Raw genomic sequence first — 7,720 nt, forward strand, 5'->3', positions numbered from 1 at the left:
TAACAAGACATGAATATCTCCAAGATAATGGTTGTGTGCCACTGGGAGATTGGATGGATCCTAGATAAAGGCTATGTACCACCAGGAAAGAGGCTAAGTGTCATGTAGAGTGTTTCTCTAATTTATTTGAGCGGCTAAGTAAAGTGTAACAACTTTGTTAGCATTAATTGCTCAGAGAGTGACTATGTAAGGTGTAACAATCTTATTAGCAACTATCGCTCAGTGTACTTGTTGTCGCACGAACCATTTTCTCTAAGTATGGATTGGATGTTCTATTATGGTCTTTGTGACCAAACTCTCAAATAGTCTGTGTGACTTATTATGTCTTTATGACTAACTAGTCTTTGTGACTTACCTGAATGAACTAGTCTTAGTGACTTACCTTGGACGAGTGAGAGATGTAGGATATGGGGAAAGTTGGGGCATGGGAACATGCCCACGTTCCCCACTACTCTTAATGGAAAAGTCCATTATACCCCTGGGTTATTTCCCTTTATAAGTGGTGCGTCCAAGGATCATTTGGCAAGTTTTTGAGGAGAGATAAGAAAGAGAGAAGGAGAACATATGAGGCGGTGGGATTTGGTTCGTGGAATTGTAGAGAACTTTCTGATCCTGTGATCGTTCTTCCGACAGCAAGTCTTGTCATCATCGATTACGGATCTGCAGGAGATCGTTGTAAGTTTTAAAGGCTTTTAATAATATATATCATGTTGTAGAATTGCTTCAGAATATCCCTGTAAATATCCTAACTAATATAGTATTAGAGGATAAATTAAAGAAAAAAAAGTCACAATAACAACATCTTAATTTTCACCATAATTCAAGAGAGATCAAAGCAATGTCCTTGTCTTTACTATAACATTGCATTGTTAATCCTTACCACAGACTTCTTCCCTACATAGATCATAGATGGACATGTTGAACATGTTGAGTTTACATACATTCAAGAAATCTATTCATTCCATGGCATTGTGTGAAAGTGTGGACAATGAAAAATCATAGTTCTTTTACTTAGATGGAGTTGCAAAAATGCAAGGGTATTTAGGATAAAAAAGAGTTGCTAACCTTAATTGTAGTCATTAGACATTTTTCTATTATTTCACTAGCAGTTTTACTAAATTCTTCCTTGTAAGAACGGGTACAAATTTCAGAGTCAGAATCACAATGACCTACCAGCACTTGTTCACTAACAGTAACAAAAATTTGTCCCCATATTCTATTTGCTATTCTTAGATAGTTGTGTGATGCTTCTCTCAAAATATGTAAATTATTACTAAAATGAATATGTTTGGTTGTATATAAAGACCTATCATTCAGAAATATGAAGTTAGTGTACATTAAATTAAGTATCAAATATAATTTTCTAACTAAAAGGAATTCAACATTTTTAAAATTTTTGAAGTCTTCAATGATAGTTTCTATGCTCACATTTATAGCAATGTCTTTCTCAATATATACAATTAATGTGTCTTAGAGAAAAACATCTTCTATTTTGCTCTGAAGCTTTGTTTTCATGATATTCATCATAGAAAATTATCATTCTATAGTAATAGTCAAAACTAAAAGAGTAAGCACAAGTATGATCATTCTAAAAATGTGGTTGTATGTAACAGACTTGTTAGTTTGTACCAACCATTGTCATAATTCTAAAATGGTTGAAAGATTTTTATAGTCGGACACTTTGACTACATTATACTTGTAATGCTTCAATTGCATCTCCAATTGCTTTTTATTCATCTCTTATAAAATCTTGGGTGTAAAACTTTTCAACTAATTTACATATATCCACAACTCTAAAAGAATCTACCGCATATTGAGGATTTAAGGCATTACTAAAAATGAGCAATTCTATAACATCATCACTAAAGAGCCCATTAATTGCTTGCAACTTTGAATCTATCAAAGCATAACAGAGGTCTACCTGATAATGATGTTCAATGGTGAAATTGTCTTCACGAGCACAGGTTCAATCTCGTCTATTAATATATAGAGCATTGAAATCAGGAATATCACAATTTTAAAGTTTACAAAAATATTTCACTTTTACTAGCAAATCATCTCACTAGTTATCCCTCATGTTTGAAGTAAATTCTTGATAGATAATATAAGCTCCATTGCATTAATTTATAATATCCCGAGTCTTACTTTGTAAAGTCTAACAAAAGATATTTGTGATCCCCATAATCTCTTTTATAAGATGCAAGACAAATACAAAATCAAAAGAAGTCATTTCATCATAAATAGATATTGCATCTACTTGTTGAGAAGAAAGCTAAAATCCATTATCTTGACCAAATATTGTACACGACATACTAAATATATTAATTAGGTCTTTCAACGATCTCAAATGAGAATTCTAGTATATATCAGCATCTTGTTGTAAAGTACTATTTGATTAAGTCCACGCCCTATCTTGAGTTCATTAATAGTAATCAAATGTGCAATGTCATCTGTATGAACATTCTTCAACTCATCATTATATATACTTACATGAAAAACCAATAATATTAACTATCAAAGTTAATCTATCAAAACATTGATGAATGAGTATCATATTTTTTTGATGATGCAACTAAAGCCAATTGCAATTGATGAGAAAAGCAATTAACATAATAAGTACTTTTACAATCTTTTATAATCAAAGCTAGAAATTCATTAAAATCATCCCTCATATTACTAGCACCATCATAGTCTTGATCTCTAATATTTTAAACATTCAAATTGTAGTGAGCCAAAGAAGAATATATAACACCCTTTAAAGTCAAAGCCACAAAATAAGATACATTAACAAACCCAAAAAAAAAGGTTCTTAAAGGAATCCATTAGTATTCATGAAGCTCAATATTATAGACATTGCTCTCCTTTTTACTCATCTCGAACTTCATTAACAATTATGCAATACTCGGCAATTCCAATTTCTTCATGAATTGTATTTTTCACTCTCATTGAAAGCGCATGAAGTATTTATTTCTAAATATTGTGACTTGTATACTTGGCATTTTTTGGAGTTTTCACAATTGCCTTTGAAAGTTTGTCATTATACATAGTTAGCACATCCAAAAATTCAAGAAAATTTTTAGTGCAATTGTTCTTGGGTGAAAGTTAACTAGTTTGAGTTAGCTTGAGTATGAGTTTCAATGTTTGACAATATGTGAGAGACAAGTCAAGTCGGTTAAGGGAGGACATAATACTTGTCTGAAAAAGTCCTTACTAGAGGTTAGGTAATAGAAACTCCTAATTAGAGGTTAGGCAATGAAAAAACTCTGGTGAGTGAAGCTAGGTAATAAAAGTTCTAACTGGAGATTAGCCGACAGAAAAGATCTAGTGAGTGAAGTTAGGTAGTAGAAGTCCTAGCAAAACTAGGTAGTGAAGACCTAGTTGGGAACTAAACAGTGGAAGTCCTAGCGGGACTAGGTAAGGGAAAAGTCCAAGTGGGTCAAAGGTTGACTGAACACTTCATGATCTGAAGTCCAATGGGAGTTGGGATGAGATGAAAAGTTCAAGTGGGTTAAAAGTTGACCGACACTTGGTGAAGAAGCTCTGACAGGTCAAGAGTGATCGGATGCTAGGCAATGAGAAGTTCTGAGTTAGGGATGACTTTAGAGTTGGGCAAAAGAACCGTAAACTTGAGTTCGGAGTTTAGGGTTGAGCAATCGATTATCTCAATCAATTAGTCCAAGGCCAACCGATTAGGCAATCGTTTAGGCTAATTTTTGTGAAGCACAATAAGACTTTGCATCGATTGGCTAATCGATTAGATCTTATGTTAATCGATTAGGGTAATCAATTAAGGATCAGATGCTAGGCAACAAGAAGTCTCGAGTCACGGATGACTTTAGAGTTGGACAAAGGAGCCCTAAACTCGAGTTCAGAGTTTAGGGTTGGACAATCGATAAGCTCAATCAATTAGTCCAAGACCAATTGATTAGGCAATCATTTAGGCTTACGTTTTTTTGCGAAGCATAGCAAGGCTTTGAATCATTTAGGTCTTATGTTAATCAATTAGGGTAATCAATTAAGAATATTTTCATATGAGAACAAAAGGGTTTGGAATTGATTAGGGGTAATTGAATAATGTAATCAATTGAAGCCTATTCACGAGAGCATAATAGGTGCTGGAATCGATCGAGAGATTCTTGCGAGAACAAAAAGATTTTGAATCGATTGGACAATCAATTAGAAGATACTAATTAAACAGTGGAAATCCTAGCGGGACTAGGTAAGGGAAAAGTCCAAGTGGGTCAAAAGTTGACCGAACACTTTGTGATCTGAAGTCCAATGAGAGTTGGGATGAGATGAAAAATTCAAGTGGATTAAAGGTTGACCGACACTTGGTGAAGAAGCTTTGACAGGTCAAGGGTGACCGAATGTTAGGCAATGAGAAGTTCCGAGTCACGGATGACTTTAGAGTTGGGCAAAAGAATCCTAAGCTTGAGTTTAGAGTTTAGGGTTGAGCAATCGATTATCTCAATCAATTAGTCCAAGGCCAATTGATTAGGCAATTGTTTAGGCTAATTTTTTGCGAAGCACAATAAGACTTTGAATCGATTAGCTAATCAATTAGGTCTTATGTTAATTGATTAGGGTAATCAATTAAGGATCAGATGCTAGGCAACAAGAAGTCCCGAGTCATGGATGACTTTAGAGTTGGGCGAAGGAACCCTAAACTCAAATTCAGAGTTTAGGGTTGGACAATCGATTAGCTCAATCAATTAGTCCAAGGCCAATCGATTAGGCAATCATTTAGGCTTACGTTTTTTTGCGAAGCATGGTAAGGCTTTGAATCGATTAGGTCTTATGTTAATCAATTAGGGTAATCAATTAAGAATATTTTCATATGAGAATAAAAGGGCTTGGAATTGATTAGGGGTAATTGAATAAGGTAATCAATTGAAGCCTATTCACGAGAGCATAATAGGTGCTGGAATCGATTGAGAGATTCTTGTGAGAACAAAAAGCTTCTGAATCAATTGGACAATCAATTAGAAGATACTAAATTGATTGGTATGGCTTATCAATTGATTAGTCAAGCAAAAAATAGTCATTCTACAGGTTTTGAATGATCGAGCTGACGTGGCAATTGATTAGGGGCAAGACTAACTGATTAGGAGGCATCGAAGTGACTCTAGAAAAGGGGTTTTCATAAGATTGGAAGCATAGTTGTTCACACCAGTTCTTAGGGATTCTGAGATGAAGTGCTACTGTATTTTCGAGTCAACAAGAGGCATTTTCGAGCCAACAAGAGGCATTTTCGAGCAACAAGAGATCAAGCAAGTAAGGTTTTTATTATATTGTGTATTTACTTCCTTATTCTTATTGTATTCTTGTTGTATTCTTGTTTCGAGCTTGTACGAGACTTCTCTGCCTCTGGAAAGTTTCTAAGAAAAAGGGATTTCATAGTGGATGAGATAGTGAGAGCCATACCCTTGATTAGTTACTTCAAGAAGGTGGAAACCAAGTAAAAATGAAGGTGTTAGCATTATTTCAAGTTTTTGATTGCAAATCAAGTTCAAAGAAGCAATCAAAGCTATTCACCCGCTCTCCTATAGCTCTCTACATGTCCTAACAAAAATTACCATGATTAGATGAACTAGATTTCTCATCATGGTGTCTAAACGAAATTCCTTCAAGTGCAAGAACAACAACACATGTGTGTGAGCCTTTAACTGAAGACTATTGTTTGTGACTTGTTCATCATTAAAATTATCGAATATCCTTGATATATGTCATGGTTGGTTCATCAAATCCTCACATGCCTTTTCAACATTACAATGGGTGAAGCTACATTACCTTTCCCTATATAACCTGGGAAAGAACAAGCTTTTTCATTTCAAACTTTCTTCTAATTATCAAATCCATCAACAGTAAATGCAGTTTGATTTAAGCATCGTGATGGCTTGTTGAAGATAAAACATAGAAAGTAATATATTTTATCTTTAACCGGTGAATACTCTAACCAAGGAAATTATTCATACCAAGCAGATTGGAATTTTTTAGTGTATTTAATATTTTTATTTAATGGATATTTGATGTTGACCATTTTACATGTCACATGGAACTTCAAAATTAATAAAGATTGGAAACTCATTAAACTTAAAAGAAGAGTTGTAGTAAGGAGTCCCAAGTCATATTTTTTTTCAAGGATAACTAATAACTGTGTGAGTACTCTAGACTCTATTCAAATTAAATACTTACATCAACAAGGTAAACTTGGCACTTCCATTAGATTCACATTATGAATTGAATTCATCTAATTCTCAATAGTGCACTAGTACAATCAAAAATAGGATCAAAGAAGGGTTGTTCTCAACTAAACATGATCCATTTATGTGAACTAAAACCTAACACGATTCAAATTGTAACGAGTCAAATGTAAACATTAAGAGTTTCTGTTTTCAGTAAAGGAATGGATGAAATGCAACAAATAATTGAAACAAATCAATTCTAAAGGGAAATTGCAAAATAAGGAAATTAGATCATAAGATCAGAATAATTGAAAAGCTAAATCTAAGATGAAGAAGACGTTCACAACACAGATCGTCAATCGGTCCTTCTTTCTACCGACGAACAGAACCATCCCTTGCAAACTCCCTTCAAATGACCATCAACAGATCTTCAAGCTTCCAGTCATGCTCTAGATGAATCGCTCAACTCCTGGGAACCTCCCTTCAAGCTCATGATCTTCTGAAACAACTCACCGTGCGAGGAACAGAGCTCTGATTTCCGGTAAGCGATCATCCAGATCGATTGATCGATCAATCCAAGTTACGTGGGTGAAATGGGAAATGGTAGTGGATCAAAATCACCGGGAAAACTCCGCCGACACCTCGGTTGCTGGTGTTAAATGTAGATCGGGAAACTCCCTTCGATCAGCGCACGATGGTGGAATGCGGAAATCAGAATAGCAACGCGGATACCTCCTCATTATCGCATTCTGCTGCTCACCTAATGATCGCCGACACTCCTTGTAGCTCGTTGCTGATGAAGTATCTCAAATCTTGGATCTGGAATGAACGGGAGCAACGAGGACGAAGATGAATAGTGCCAAAATCGTGAGAAGAGAAAAACGCCCGAGCTCTGTTATCACTGTAGCTTCTCACGCCTTTCAAATCTCATTAGATCTCAATCAACGGTTGAAAATGCTTCAGATCTCATCTAACGGCTAGATAAATTCAAATCTGGATCAAAAGCTTCGAATCTTGATCAATGGTTGTGATCTACTTCCCCTTGACTAGGATGGATGGTTTAGATCTCTCTTGTTCTTGATGAACGGTCTAAATTAGTCTTGGATTGACTCTCCTTGATTAGCCCCAAATTTGAGCCCAAATTTAGTCTGATCTGATCGGGTCCATGATCCTTTTGATGCCTACAAAGAATATATTGAAATATTAGCATCAAATACCATGATTATAAGTCAATTTGCAATTAAGTCTAAGATTAAATGCAATTTATGAAGTGTGATGTAAATATGAGTTTAACCTATGAGAAGATCATTAAAAGCATGCATTATGAATCAAAATATTGTAGCAAAATCATGGTTATCAAACCCCCCACACTTAGTCTTGAACGTCTCGTGCAAGTCAAGAAAACCTAAGAATCGACTAAAAATCATTTCCATAATAATTCCCTAGTAATACCTAGAAGATAGTAAAAGGAATTTAACTAAGACCATCTAAAGATCACAAACAATCATGAATTCAATCCAAATAATAATCAATAG

This window comes from Zingiber officinale, chromosome 10A, assembly GCF_018446385.1.
Source record: "Zingiber officinale cultivar Zhangliang chromosome 10A, Zo_v1.1, whole genome shotgun sequence".
Classification (NCBI taxonomy): domain Eukaryota; kingdom Viridiplantae; phylum Streptophyta; class Magnoliopsida; order Zingiberales; family Zingiberaceae; genus Zingiber; species Zingiber officinale.